The sequence below is a fragment of the Maniola jurtina genome, chromosome 20, assembly GCF_905333055.1.
Source record: "Maniola jurtina chromosome 20, ilManJurt1.1, whole genome shotgun sequence".
Taxonomy (NCBI): Eukaryota; Metazoa; Arthropoda; class Insecta; order Lepidoptera; family Nymphalidae; genus Maniola; species Maniola jurtina.
Window position 1 is genome coordinate 11,677,534 of NC_060048.1, and position 15,891 is coordinate 11,693,424.

The window sequence follows — 15,891 nt, forward strand, 5'->3', positions numbered from 1 at the left end:
AATTTTCACTTTTCGTTTTTTTACATAATTAATTATTGACGTCATGCTGTATGGCAGGTAGGCAGTCACAAGCCTTCAGGTTCAAAATGTTGAATTCTATAATGTTGAATTTGCAAAATGTTGAGTCCTAAAATGTTGAATTTGCAAAACGTTAAATTTTGGAATTCCCGAAATGTTGGCAAGGCGTAAACGAAAAATATTTTTCAATTTTATAACATTAAAAAATATTTTCTTTATGTTAAAAAATTCAAAAAATATTTTTCGTATATGCCTTGTGATGTCATTAATCACCTTCCGTACAGCGTGATGTTAATGTTAGAAATATATAAAAATCATGTATTTTATTTAATTATTCTCTTTAATAACGAATTCTAGCCCCATACTCTACCGCTATGTACAAGACTTTATTAATTGCATTTTATTACTACAGTCCAAAATTCTATTGCGATAGCTGCCAGTAGCCAAATATGGAGCAAGTTATTTGTAATTTTCTGCAACAACAAACTCCACTTAGCGGGATTTTCAGAAATTGCACTCGCGCAAAACCGGGGTGGCTTAGCTAGTTACTTATATTATCTTTAAGTAAGTACCTTCTCTGTTTGACTTTTAATCCAATCTAAAAGACAGCGTGAAGGTCAAATTATTTCAACAAAAACATTTTTTATTTATCTAAATTGCTTCTTAACAATTGAAGGGAATTAATTCATTTTTATCTGTTTTTAAAAAAACCAGTTATGTGGCATTTTGCATATCTGAAGTATAATCTTTCAGAATAATTATTTCGATTAAGTTTTGTAATTCTTTAAATCGTTAAGTACCTATTCATTGTAATTAAATTATCTTTCTTATGTTAATTATAATTAAATTGAAATAAAACATAATTAAGCAGGAATAAGCATATTTTATTATTTTTTTCCATCTACACGCACGAAACGTTTTGCGTCATCGTTCCTCATACGCATGAGGTTTGGAATACTTTTCCGCTATCTATATTTCCTACCAATTACAATCTGGGTATCTTTAAAGCAAGAGTGAATAGCCATCTTCTAGGTGAACGCGTCCCATGATCCATCTTAGACCACATCATCACTTTCCATCAGGTCTGATTGTGGTCAAGCGCTTATCTATAGTGAATAAAAAATGTTGCATCAACAACCGATAGACGTCCACAGCTGGACATAGGATTACTGTAGCGACTTCCACACGCCACCGTTCTGCGCCGCCTGAATCCAGCGGCTTCCTGCGACTCGCCTGATATCATCCGTCCCTACGCTTTCCGGTGCGAGGTCGCCATTCCAGCACCTTGGGACCTCAACGTCTACTTATCGGTTTTTCGAACTACGTGCCCTCCCCATTGCCACTTCAGCTTCGCCACCCGCTGAACTAACCCGTCCCTGCTGGCCCTAATAAGTTAGGTTAACACGTAAATAAAACTAAATCATTCTAATTTTTTCCTACTTTTTTTTAACACCAAAATTAAAGTTACATGAGAGAATTTTATTATTGGGCTCGTCTTAGCGGAGGCACTCCCGTGCTCCCTGATCCAGTATTATCTAACAGGGAATTCAATATTTATTTGAATTTATTAGTTTCATTCAAACTATCGTAACTGGTGGCTGGATGAGGAAGGCTGAGGACCGGGTGTGGTGGGTGTTAGTTTCATTATAAGTATAGATAAACCCGGGCAAGTGCAAATTAGACTTGCATACTTACCAAGAAGATTTACTTACCTAGCCCTCGTAACTAAACTACATACATTTTTTACGAAATTTGGCAAACCGGAGATAAGTATAATATATCTATTTATTACTAGAAAGTGTCTACAAAACAGAGTTTGATTTGATTGGTTAGTATTCAAAGAATACATTTGTATGAAGAGCACTGGAGATAGGAAAACTTCATTTTGATAGTAAATTAGATTAACAGGTAAAGAAAACTACTCAATTTTAATTGTTTTCGCGTTTTATTTCAACATTATGTGATATTACATTCTAATATTCAAATAATAGTAAGATGATAAAGTTTTATGAACATTAGGTATCTAACAGCGATATTTACTTAATATTGATTTTATTTATTACCACGCGCAGCTCGATTCGTAGGAGTTCAACCCTGTACTCAGGCTTGAACTACATCCTAGTGAGCCGCAGCTGTTGGCGCAACTATTGTCGGCTATCCCACAGCATGTAGAGTCACACAACGTCCGCCGACCACGGAAAAAGTTGCCGGCAATGAGATCGAGGTTGAAGTCTTTTACGAACACATTGATATCGAAATTTGTATACTTAGGAAAAGCGAATCTGAAATAAAAATAAAAATATTCATCATCGGGCAGCTTATTGCTTCATGCCATCATCAAAAGTTCATTGGTTTAACAGGGCTCTCTCCGTCACTCACTCCATACAATCGTAGTCCCAATTTCATTTGAATATTAATCAACCTAAGTCCATGAAATTTTGCAGACATATTCTAGAAACTAATATGTGTGCCTGTGGTGTTTTAAATTTTTCGAAAAATATGTATGTAGTTTTAAAATTACAGGGGTTCAAATATTTGTATGTGAATTTTTAAGACCCCGTAACTTTGAAACCGAATATTTTAACGAAAATCTGGGAAAACCACAGGCATAGATATTAGTTCCTGGAACATTTCTACAAAATTCCATTGAGTATAATTGGTTAGTATTCCAATGAGAGACGAACTACGTTTGTATGGAGCGAGTGACGGCGAGACCCCTCTTAAGTCTGAGCGTAGCCAATTGAGCTGGATAAGGACAAGGCTAAACATAAGCAATTGTTCATATTGTGTTTCTCGCTCGCGTGGGAAACGAGTTGAGGAAACGAATGTTGCCAATACGGCAGTGCCAGTAGTGGTGCCATTACGTTGCAGGTGTGAGTGTAGCTTTTTTACCCGACTGCGGCAAAACCAAAAGGAAGGGTTATGATTATAGCAGTTTAGCAGTCTATGTATGTATGTATGTATCCTGATTCTGTGTGTTCCACTATAGTGCCTAGACTACTAGGCCGATTTATTTTGATAAATGAGTTGTTAATTGATTCGTTGTAAAGGTCCGGCTAGTAGGCTATATTTTAAAGGAAAAAATTGATCTAACGGATGTTACATCAAAAAAGTGGAGGTCTCCAAAAATGTTTTTTGCTATTGTCTCTAGTGGGATGTCAAATGAAAGAGAAGAAAATTCTGATTTCATGAATATAAATGTACAACAACATTAAAATATACCAAGTGACAGAAAAACAATTTTACTCTAATATTTCAGCGTTTTCAACTTTATTTATGTAGTAATAGTTAATAGGTATTAAGCAAAATACCTTTATATGCAAAAGTGAACGGGCATCTTCTAACCTCTCATGTGTCGAGCGTGCTGTCAAATTGCTGTCAAAAGTTGCTTGAGTATAATTGGCCACCCACGATAGCTTTCGGACCATGGATGTTGTAATATTTGGTCGGAAACTAATTTATTGAGCCATATTGGCCCTTAAAATCATAGTAATAAGGCAATTTGCAATAAGACATTTTAAGGTCTACATCTCCTGAGGATGCTCCGGTGTCGGAGCGAAACATTCGTCGAGTGGTTTTGGTATTTGTGTGGTGCTGTGTGGTGGTGGTGCGTATGACTTGCTTAGTGGCTGGCTTTTCCTGCACGTTTATCAGAGGGAGGGCGGGCGTTGCATGTCGCATGCTGTATGTTGCACCATACAGATTTGTTTGGTTTAGCGGATTATTTTTATTATATTTAGCGGTCATAGTAATAAGGTTCGTGCGTGAACAAAGAGCGCGCTCCAAGCTCCAACCTAGATGTTATCATTGCTTTTTATTAGGTACGATTGTTATTAAGCGATCGTAGCCTTACTTGTAATAAAAAAAATTCTCATACCTGGTGTATAATGCAGCTGTAATTTCAATGAGCCCCACTTGTCTGTATACGAGCCATAAGGTGCGCCGATATCCGGCCCCGAGGGGAGGATTAGGTGGTTGAAAGGGAACAATCGTGTCTCCTTGCTGTATGTTCTCACCACGTACATTAAAGACAAGTTGAGTAAGTGCCAGATCAGTGTCATTAGTAACAAGAGAGCCCGAAGTAGCTGTGGAAAGTATAATATTCATACTATAGCAGGCTCCTACTTAGTAGAGCGTCGCGGGTGGGGTGACAGTTGACAGTTGTCACAAGTCGACGAAATCACTGAGCTCTCGCGTCACGTCATCACACTCCTTTTTTTTTGCGTTGGGAAATGCCTTTACGCATCCCTCCCGAGAGACGGGAAGGCTATGTGGGATTCGCCAGCCGAGAGGCGACCGGAATACCCACTAAAACCCAACGGCGCTACTGCGCGCGACGCTTGGCGATTGGGTCACGGGAACACCGAAGCAATCTACCGCGACCCAGCCAGCGACGTCTGCTGAGGCGGACCCTCCGCCGGGGACCTATTCCTGGGTCACTGCACGTCCGAGGCGAATGCGCCTCCCGACCCTAGACGAGCGACATCAAAAAGGTCGCCCGAAGCGACCGAAGCTAAGGTGGTTGCACATGTCGTCTGCGCCCCGTCCTTCGGCGACGGATAGGGTCCGCGTTTGCGACGTCATCACACCCCTCCCGCGCCGCTTCACTACCGCAGCAACCTACTCAGTTATGCGTAACACCTATAATATTTATTAAGTTTAGCTCGTTTTAAAATTCTGTGGGAACTTTTGATTTTTCCTAATACCTACCTAAATGTGCGTCTCCTGGATGCAAACTACGTGCCCAATGTCAAGATCGATTTAGCGGTTGAGACGTAAAAAGCTAACAGATTTTGTCAGAGTTATGGAGTAACATCGTTAAAAAAATCATCGGATGTTTCACCTATTGTATCGATATGCTCGTAGATGCAGAAATATAATATTTCCTTAAATTTTTAAGAAGGAAAAAAATTCAAAAAAAAAAAGAAAGGTCAAAAAATGCGGCCCCGGTGACCCTTTCTAAGATTGTAAGCGTTATACTTAAGTTAAAAGTTTTATTTTTCTTACTAAAACCAACGAGCGTGTACAGGATATCATCATTTGGATAGGGCCAGGACACGAGCGGTTCTTGACTCGTGGCGCACACAGGTAAGATGGTACCTAAATTTACTTTGCATGGTCCAAAAATAATCTGTAAAACAATGACATTATTATACCATAGACATGTTACGTTCATATTACTAGGAGTATGGGACATTCGAAGATTCCAAATGCACGATAGTAGAAGAAAAAGCACTGTACGAATATGGTCCAAGTGTCGTAGTTTTATGTTTTCACTTTAGACACATATAAAACTTCTTTTATTACTGGTATTACAAGTTGGTCAGTTAAAAATAAGGTCTTAATGAAAAAAATATCTTTCATAATATCAATCCACCCCTGACAAGTACTTAGCATTGGTCTCCCCACAGAATGACAAGGGTTGGAGACATCGGCCACCGAGCTGGTCAAGTGCAGATTGGCAGACTTCACCTTTGAGAATAGCTTTCAAGTAACTTTGCCTGAAGCCTGAGCTCTAATCTCACGATGCTTCCCGTTAAGCAAGTGATATTTAATTGCTTAAAATTCACATCATCCATACCATACCATCATCCATAAATGCGAAAGTGTGTCTGTCTGTCTGTCTATCTGTCTGTCTGTCTGTCTGCTACCTTTTCACGGCCCAAAAGTTTGACCGATTCTGACGAAATTTGGTACAGGGTTAGCTTATATCCCGGGGACGGACATAGGCTACTTTTTATCCCGGAAATCAAAGAGTTCCTAAAGACCCGTCCGCTCAACCGATTTGTATGAAAGGTACTGAGTTAGCTTGCGTCCATGTTATTGATATAGACCAATTTTTATCCCGGAAAACCAAACAGTTCCCACGGGATCTTCAAAAACCTAAACCCACGTGGACGAAGTCGCGGGCATTATTTGGTTCCGAATAAGTATTTAGAAGTGCGGCCCGTAATGGAACCCTGGTTCCCTGTATAGGAGGCTAAGATTAACATCTAAACTAGCACAACTAAAACAATCTTCAGATAAATGCAAAAAACTTACTGTGAGTAGATATGGTGGTGCTTCTGGAATGATCCGGGGCACGACCACATACTCTCTAAATCTTCGTTCTATGTCTGCAGAAGTGATACTGATGTATGCCGTGGCTTTAACCACCAGTATGGCTAAAACGGTTAGTGAAGTCCACATAACGTCACCTACAACTGATCCACGTAAATATAATAAATAGTTTAGATAATACTTTTAGGTCAGGACTTACCGAATTTAACTTTAAATACAAGTTAAAATCATACTTTCAAAACAAATATTAACAATTCCCATTTTTGAAAAATTAAATATAACAAATTAATATAATCTTGTAACGTTCCCTAGTGCTTCTATAAATAATGTATATATTATTTATGGAAGCATTATACCCAAAATCGATTAATGGACGGAATGATAAGCAACAATACTAAACCTTAGTGGTTTTTTTTGTTGCGTTAAAAGCATTTGTAAAACGTTCAATATTTGATAGTTAATAAAAAATAAAAAAAATTGTTATTGACAAGCAATATCTGAATCTAGTTAAATACATATTATTACATATCTTCTAAATATATAAAAGGAAAAGTCACCTTTTCTCATTGTATATTTACATAATAATAATAATGGTTATATAATATTATTATTAGAATTAACCTACTTACTAACATAGTCAAAAGCAATTGTTTGTATTACTAACAAAATGGATGTAATATCTGGAATAAACATGATTATTATATATTATATATATGTTTTTTGTTTCCAATATTGTTAATTTTGATTATATATTAAATCCAAAACAAAACTCAATACATACTTCATGTTATGTTAATAATAAGTTGGTTTTTAAATATTATGATAGATTTAAGATAGATTAAGATGGATATGTATTTTTTTTTGGCTTATTATAATATTACCTTTAAATGAGTGCAATCTGATGCTCCTGGAGAACAGTACTTAACAAATCGATTAAAATGAAAACCCATTGAAGTTTATATACTCCTAGAAAACTAAATGGGTACTATATAATAATATATTAGGAGTTGAATTGCTTCTGATAACAGAACTGAAAACCAGTTTTATGAAATTACTGCACACCAATAGACGTCTTTACTTTTTAAATATGTTAATTTTAGATTAATTAATAGTAAAGTTGCACATGGTGTAATATTTCGTTTATCTATCTATAAGTACTAATAAAATTAAAGTGTCTGTCTGTAACTTCGAAATAAGTAGCTCAATTATGGTTACTTGAACTGTACCATAACTGAATCACACGTTTAAAAAAAATTGATGTAGTATAGCAGGCGTTATTTTGCGGAAGTCCATGATATACAAGGAACCAAAAGCTTAATTTGCTATAATCCGCTAAACAAAACAAATATATATGCAGCATGCAACATGCACCGTCCGCCCTCCCACTGATAAACATGTAGGAAAAGCCAGCCACCAAGCAAGCAATATGCACCACCACCACGCAGCACCACACAAATCCCAAAACTACTCGACGCACGTTTCGTCCCGACAGCGGAGCATCCTCAGGAGATGTAGACCTTACAATGCCTAATTGCAAAGTACAGTACGGTCTTTGTCTGTCTATCTGTCTACCTGTTTGAACGGGCTAATCTTCGGAACGGCTGGACCTATCTTAATGGAACTTTCACTGACAAGTAGAGGAGCCAAGGAGTAACATAGGCTACTTTTTTTGCCGACTTACAAAAATGGAGGAGTTGTGTTTTTCTACCTATGTATATCGATATCTCCGAGATTTCTGAACCGATTTGCGTATTTTTTTTAATCAATAGATTACGTTTTAATCTATTGATCTAAAAATCTAACGTACCGAGGCGAGGTTCGGTTAAACGTGCTCAATGATTTATATATAAATTGAGCCCTTGTGACTTTGAAACTACTCATTTTTAACCCCCGACCCAAAAAGAGGGGTGTTATAAGATTGACGTGTGTATCTGTGTATCTGTGTGTCTGTGTATCTGTGTGTCTGTGTATCTGTGTATCTGTGTATCTGTGTATCTGTCTGTGGCATCGTAGCGCCTAAACGAATGAACCGATTTTAATTTACTTTTTTTTGTTTGAAAGGTGGCTTGATCGAGAGTGTTCTTAGCTATAATCCGAAAAAATTGGTTCAGCCGTTTAAAAGTTATCAGCTATTTTCTAGTTTTCTTGTAGAAAAGAAGGTTAGATAACCCTTAGGTTCATAATATTCAAGTGTCAATTGACAAATGTCAAGCTGTCAAGATGGACGTTGCTTAGATATACATAATTATTTATTTGAAAATGATTTGTCGGGGGTGTTGAAAATTTTTAATTTACACTTGTTATAGAAATTTGGCAGACTAGAGACACATATAGGTATAAACCTATTTATTTCTAGAAAGTTCATTTCATTGATTTTGATTAGTTGATATTCAAATGAGATCCAAACTACGTTTGTATGGATAGCACTGAAGATATCAGATGATGAACAGATAAAGAAAACTACGCAATTATAATTTTTTCGCTTTTTATTTCAACATTTTATGATGATATTATATTTTAATACTCAAATAATAGGAAGATGATAAATTTTTATGAACATTAGGTATCTAACAGCAACAATCAGTTTATATTGATTTTATTTATTAGATCATGCAGCTTGATTCGTAGGAGTTGCACCCTGTACTCGAGCTTAAGCTGCATCCTTGTGAGCCGCAGCTGTTGGCGCAACTATTGTCGCTCGCTGGACAGCACGTAGCGTCACACAACGTTCGCTGATTAATGAAAAAGTTGCCGGCAATGAGATCGAGATCGAAGTCTTCTACGAACCCAATGATGTCGAAATTTCTATAGTAAGTTATAGCGAACCTGGCAATAAAATAAAAGTATTAATTTATAAGCTGAAGCTTAATTATAATTGGACCCTGTACACGAGCTTAAGCTGCATCCTTGTGAGCCGCAGCTGTTGGCGCAACTATTGCCGCTCGCTGGACAGCACGTAGCGTCACACAACGTTCGCTGATTTATGAAAAAGTTGCCGGCAATGAGATCGAGATCGAAGTCTTCTACGAACCCAATGATGTCGAAATTTCTATAGTAAGTTATAGCGAACCTGAAAAAAAATGAAAGTATTAAATTTATAAGCTGAAGGTTAATTATAATTGTTTTTATAAATTTTTGCATGCGCTTTGAAGACAATCATGCTACTAAAAAGCAATGATGAGGGTTGGCTGATCTGTGGTAGGAGCGCACTTGCCTAGAAGATGCCTATTTAGTTTTGTTTTGAAGGTATTTAAGTTATATTTGGCAGGAAACATGGACGCCGGAAAGGCATTTGTGACGACCCTAGATATTTATACTAAACCGGATTGAGGAGTTGGAATCCTATTTTTTTATGACACAATGTCGCAATGTTCCTTCATCGATTAAAAAAAACGCAAATCGGTTCAGATATCTCGATGATTTCAGTGTACATAAGTAGAAAAACTCCCTTTTTGTAAGTCGGTTTAAAATGTAGCCTATATTACTCCCTGGTCAATCCTCTACTTGTCTGCGAAAATCCCGTCAAAATCAGTTCAGCCGTTCTGAAGATTAGCCCGTTCAAACAGACAGACAGACGGACAGACAGACAGACAGACAAAATTTTTAAAACGTGTGATTCAGTTTTGGTATCGTTCAAATAACCATATGAGCTGAATATGAGGTAGTTATTTCGAAATTACAGACAGACACTCCAATTTTATTTATTAGTATAGAGTATAGATGAAGCCTATCTTTTTTTTTTTTCTTCTCTCGTCTGGCTTTACACTGATTAGCCAATGTCAAGTGTGTAGTTATTTACAAGTTAGGAAAACTATATGTATAAGTATGGACTTCGTCTGTGCTGGCGCCCGCCGACATACACGCGGCGCCTCTTTAGAGCGCTTCTCAGTCAGTTCCTCGGTCAGTTCCACCACCAATAAACACCAGCGGGACACAAAAACCGGCCACTTCTAACAAAAAACACTCCAAAAAGTCACAACACGCGCGCCAACAAACGCCACCACAGACAAAGTCCGAAGCCTATCTTATAATAAAAAAATAAAAAAATGTGTTCATGCCTAGTATATAATTCAGCTGTAACGTCAATGGGGCCCACTTGTCTGTACAGGAGCGATATGAAGCGCCGATATCCGACGCCAAGGGGGGGATTCGGTGGTGTAAAGGGAACGATCAAGTCTCCTCGCTGTGTGTTCCCACCACGTATATTAAAGACAAGTTGAGAAATTGTCAGATTGCTGTTATTCGTAGCAAGAGAATTCGTAATACTCGTAGCTGTGGAAAATATAATATTGTATTATAGAGGCAGGCGTTATTTTGCGGAAGTCCATGATATACAAGGAACCAAAAGCTTAATCACACTAATATTATAAAGGCGAAAGTTTGTATGTGTGTGTGTGTGTGTATGTTTGTTACTCCTTCACGCAAAAACTACTGGACGGATTTGGCTGAAATTTGGAATGGAGATAGATAATATCTTGGATTAGCACATAGGCTACTTTTTATCCCGGAAAATCAAAGAGATCCCACGGGATTTCAAAAACCTAAATCCACGCGGGCGATGTCGCGGGCATCGGCTAGTTTGCTATAATCCGCCAAACCAACGAAATCTGTATGCTACGCAGCACCACACAAATTCCAACACCACTCGACGCGCGTTTCGCCCCCACACCGGAGCATCCTCAGGAGATGTAGACCTTACAATGTCTAATTGCAAAGTAAAATTGTCGAGTGGCGTTGCGTACCATACAGATTTCGTTGGTTTGGCGGATTATAGCAAATTAAGCTTTTGGTTCCTTGAATATAATATTGAATGAATGAATAAGTATAGTGTATACTTTTACTATATGCCTCAAAATTATTACAAAAAAAACACACTAAGTAAAACAAAAATATAGGTAGGTTAAAAGGTAGGTTATGTTATACATAAGTTTCAAAGTTATAAATAAGTTTGCTTACTAAAAAAAACGAGCGTGTACAGGATATCACCAGTTGGATTGGGCCAGGACACGAGCGGTTCTGAATTAGTAATGCACACAGGTAAGGTATTACCTAAATTTGCTCTGACTGGTCCAAAATTAACCTGTGAATCAATAACATTATTGTACCATATAGACATGTTACGTTCATATTGCTTGGCGTATAGGACATTCGAAGATTCCAAATGCACGATAGTAGAAGAAAAAGCACTCTACAAATATGATCCAAGTGTCGTAGTTTTACGTTTTCCCTTTAGACACGTGTAAGAAACATGTCTAAGTACTTCTTTTATTGCTTTAATGCATACAAAATGAATTCTTATGTTTCTCAGTTTTATGTGTCAACTGTGATGTCGAAAGTATACTAATTATTATTATTTATTATTAATAATTATTTATTATTATCAATATTATACAAATCGTAAATGTTTGTTCAATATTGTTATGAATAAAGAATAAAACATTTAAGAGCTGATTTAGCAGTCGCCAAATAATAAACTTAATTTTGAGAGATATTGTAAAAAATCCTGAGGATCATGAGGAGATAATTGTACGAGTACGTCGAGTGACTTGTGCGTTGGTTTTGTGTATTGCTTGCTTTTTCTGCTTCTTTAGTAGTGGGAGGGCGGGTGGTGCATACCATGCATGGGGACTTGTTTGTTTTGGCAGATTATAGCGAATTAAGCTTTATAAAAGTTGGTCAGTTAAAAATGAGGTCTAAACGAAAAAAAATTCTTTCAAAGTCTTAATCCATCCCTGACTATCTACTTAGTACGGGCCTCCCCATAGAAAGAGAAGGCTTGGGGCCATCGTCCATCATGTAAGTCAAGTGCTAATTAGCAGACTTCACGCACCTTTGAGAATAGCTTTCAAGTAAGCCTGAAGGCTGAGCTCAAATCTTACGATGTTTTTCTTTCCGTTAAAGCAAGTCATATTTAATAGCTTTAAATTCATATCATTCCGAATATTTAGAAGTGTGGCCCGGAATGGAACCCTGGTGCCCTGTGTAGGAGGTCGAAGTCTAAAGGTGCTCACGCACCACAACTGGACTGAAACGGAACTGCGCGTCGCGTCAGCGCCCTGCACGATATTCTCTCCAGCCGCGACGCGCGTACGTCACTGCCGCGCGGCGCAGTGCAGTTGTGGTGCGTGGGCACCTTTAAACTCTAGACTAGCACAACTCAAAAAATCTTCAGATAAATGCAAATCTTACTGTTAGTAGAAATGGTGGTGCATCTGGAATGATCTGTGACACGATTGAAAAATCTCTAAATCTTTGCTCTATGGCTTCAGAAGTGATACGGTAGTATGCCGTGGCCTTAATCACCAGTATGGCTAAAACGGTTAGTGAAGTCCACATAACGTCACCTATAACAGATCCACGTAAATATTTTTTATTGACTAAAAATGTTATCTGAATCTATACATACATACATATAAATACATATATAAAAAGACAGAATATTCTTCTTCGTCTTTGGTCTTTTTAGAAAGAAAGGGGGTATAATACGTGATGAAAATTTCTACAAAAGGCCGCAATTTTTAAGTTACTTTTTAAGAATTTTTTAAGAAAATTTGGGGCAAAAATGTAAGAATTCGTAATTTAAGAATAAACAAGTTGATACTTGTTTCAATATATTTGGAAATTCAAGCCCTTCATCTATTTTCAAAATTTTAGGATTTTTTTACTCAAGAGAATGCTTTTCTGATTTCTGACTGAATTAGCCCTATTCACAATAAAGCATATCAGTATTGGAAAAAAAATCAAAGAATTACTATAATATTATGATTATTATAGATATTGACAAACTTTTTGTTTTAATATTAATTACTATGAAATAAAACATTGTTTTTATAATAAAATATAATAATTTATGCAGCAACTTCGTCTGTGTAGACTACACAAATTTAAAACACCTATTACCCCCTTTGGGGTTGAATTTCAAAAATCCTGTCTTAGCAGATATCTATGTCATACCTTATAACTACCTGTTACCTGTAATTGTACCCTAAAAATCCTTTTTAAACCGACTTCAACAAAAGGAGGAGGTTCTCAATTCGTCGGAATCTTTTTTTAGGGTTCCGTACCTCAAAAGGAAAAACGGAACCCTTATAGGATCACTTTGTTGTCTGTCTATCTGGTTGTCCGTCCGTCCGTCCGTCGTGTCTGTCAAGAAAACCTATAGTTTACTTCCCGTTGACCTAGAATCATAAAATTTGGCAAGTAGGTAGGTCTTATAACAAAAGTAAAGGAATAAATCCGAAAACCGTGAATTCGTGGTTACATAATTAAAAATAAATTGAAATGTGTTTTTTTCAAAGTTACAAAACTATACCAAGTGGGGTACTATCATAATATGAAAGGGCTTTACCTGTAAATTCTAAAACAGATTTTTATGTGTATTTCAAATCAAAATAAAACTAGGAATATATTTTATGCTACGTTTATAATGAGTTGGTATTTAACGTTTTTAAATAATATCTACTCTAGATTTCTTATGTTATTATAAAATTATTAAGTACCTTTAAACGAGTCCAACTTGATGATCCTAAAGAAAAGTTGTTAACAAATATACTAAACTTAAGAACAATTTACTATTATATAGGTACTCGTAGAAAACTAAATGGGTAGATAGGTACTAAATAATAATATATTAGGAGTAGAATCGTTTCTGATAATAGAACTGAAAACCAGTTGTATGAAATTAATGCACACCAAGAGACGTAGATAGACTGTTTTAATATGTTAATTTTAGATTAAATTAAATAGTAAAGTTGCGCTATATTTCGTTTATCACACTTCACACTAATATTATAAAGGCGAAAGTTTGTATGTGTGTGTGTGTGTATGTGTGTGTGTATGTTTGTTACTCCTTCACGCAAAAACTACTGGACGAATTTGGCTGAAATCCGGAATGGAGATAGATAATATCCTGGATTAGCACATAGGCTACTTTTTATCCCGGAAAACTAAAGAGTTCCCACGGGATTTCGAAAACCTAAATCCACGCGGACGAAGTCGCGGGCGTCAGCTAGTTACCAAATAAAAGAAAATTGCTATCTTATTAAATTGGAAACACGAGGCAAAACAGTTATTATTAACAGGAATTATGATCAAACCAATAATAAGTACATAGTTGCTGTTGCCAAAAGAAAATTATTATACATAGTTCAGTGATTAAGAGGAGTTTATTAGTAGCGCTCCAAACAACCGTAGTTTGGCTCTTATTCGAAAATTGACCAAACTTAATGGAATTTTTTGAAAAAGCGTTCTAATTTAAAAGTTATTAATTTAATTTGAATAATTCCTGTTAGTAAAGCTAGTTTAATATTTGATGTCGGAAAAAATACCCGATATAACTCAGTGCGCGAGTCTGACTCGCACTTGGCCGGTTGTTTATGGAAATTGTACTAATTAGAGGCACAATACTTACATATTCACTAGCTGATGCCCGCGACTTCATCCGAGTGGCTTTTAGGTTTTTAAAAATCCCGTGGGGACTCTTTAAATTTCCGGGATAAAAGTAGCCTATGTAACTCTCTAGGTCATCAACTATACCCAAGAGAAATCACGTCATCCGTAATTTTGTTATGGCGTGATTAAAGGACAAACCAACAAATAAACACACTTTCGCATTTATAATGTTAGTATGATAGTATGATTCCTAGGAAGTGTCTACAAACATTGGTTAGTACTAAAATGAGATCCAAACTACGTCTGTATGGATAGCGCTGCAGATAGGGAAGCCTTTATTAATAAATTAGATTAAAAGACAAAGAAAACTAAGCAATTATAATTTTTTCGCTTTTTATTTCAATATTTTATTAGATATTATATTTTAATACACAAATAATAGCAAGATGATAAATTTTTATGAACATTAGGTATCTAACAGCGATATTTACTTAATATTGATTTTATTTATTAGAACGCGCAGCTTGGTTCGTAGGAGTTGCTACTCGAGCTTACGCTGCATCCTTGAGAGCCGCAGCTGTTGGCGCAACTATTGTCGCTCGTTGCACAGCACGTAGCGTCACACAACGTTCGCCGATTAATGAAAAAGTTGCCGGCAATGAGAGTGAGATTGAAGTCTTCTACGAACACATTGATGTTGAAATTTCTGTAGTAAGTGATAGCGAATCTGAAAACAAAATGAAAATGTTAAGAGGGGTCTCTCCGTCACTCGCTTCATACAAACGTAGTTCCAATTCCATTTGAATATTAAGCAACCAAAGTCCATGAAATTTTGCAGACATATTCTAGAAACTAATATCTATGTCTGTGGTTTTCCAGATTTCTGTTAAACTATTCGGTTTCAAAGTTACGCGGTCTTAAAATTTACATACAAATCTTTGAGCCCCTGTAATTTTAAAACTACATATTTTTAGAAAAATCTAAAACACCATAGATACAGATATTAGTTTCTAGAATATGTCTGCAAAATTTCATGGACTTTTTTTGCTTAATATTCAAATGAAATTGGAACTACGATTGTATGAAGCGAGTGACGGAGAGAGCCCTGTTAACAGCTGAGTCTATCGTCTAGTGACAAATCGCGGCGCGAGGTGGCACGAGTAGGTATTTTCAAAAATGCTATATGTCTCCGTATCGTGCGGTAGAGTTGCATCATGCATGTCATGTACATTTTTAGCCCCCGACCCAAAAAGAGGGGTGTTATAAGTGTGTATCTGTGTATCTGTATATCTGTGTAACTGTCTGTGGCATCGTAGTCCCTAAACTAATGAACCGATTTTAATTTAGTTTTTTTTTCGTTTGAAAGGTGCCTTGATCGAGAGTGTTCTTAGCTATAATCCAAGAAAATCGGTTCAGCCGTTT

The 15,891-nt window shown here is 36.6% G+C and overlaps 1 long non-coding RNA gene across 1 annotated transcript; it reads left to right on the forward strand.

The window, feature by feature from the left end:
• Positions 1-219: 219 nt before the first annotated feature.
• Positions 220-14,634, forward strand: LOC123875550. Its single transcript, XR_006798162.1, has 3 exons — positions 220-394; positions 10,085-10,089; positions 14,621-14,634. It is a non-coding gene; the product is annotated as an uncharacterized LOC123875550 (long non-coding RNA).
• The last annotated feature ends 1,257 nt before the right edge of the window (positions 14,635-15,891 follow it).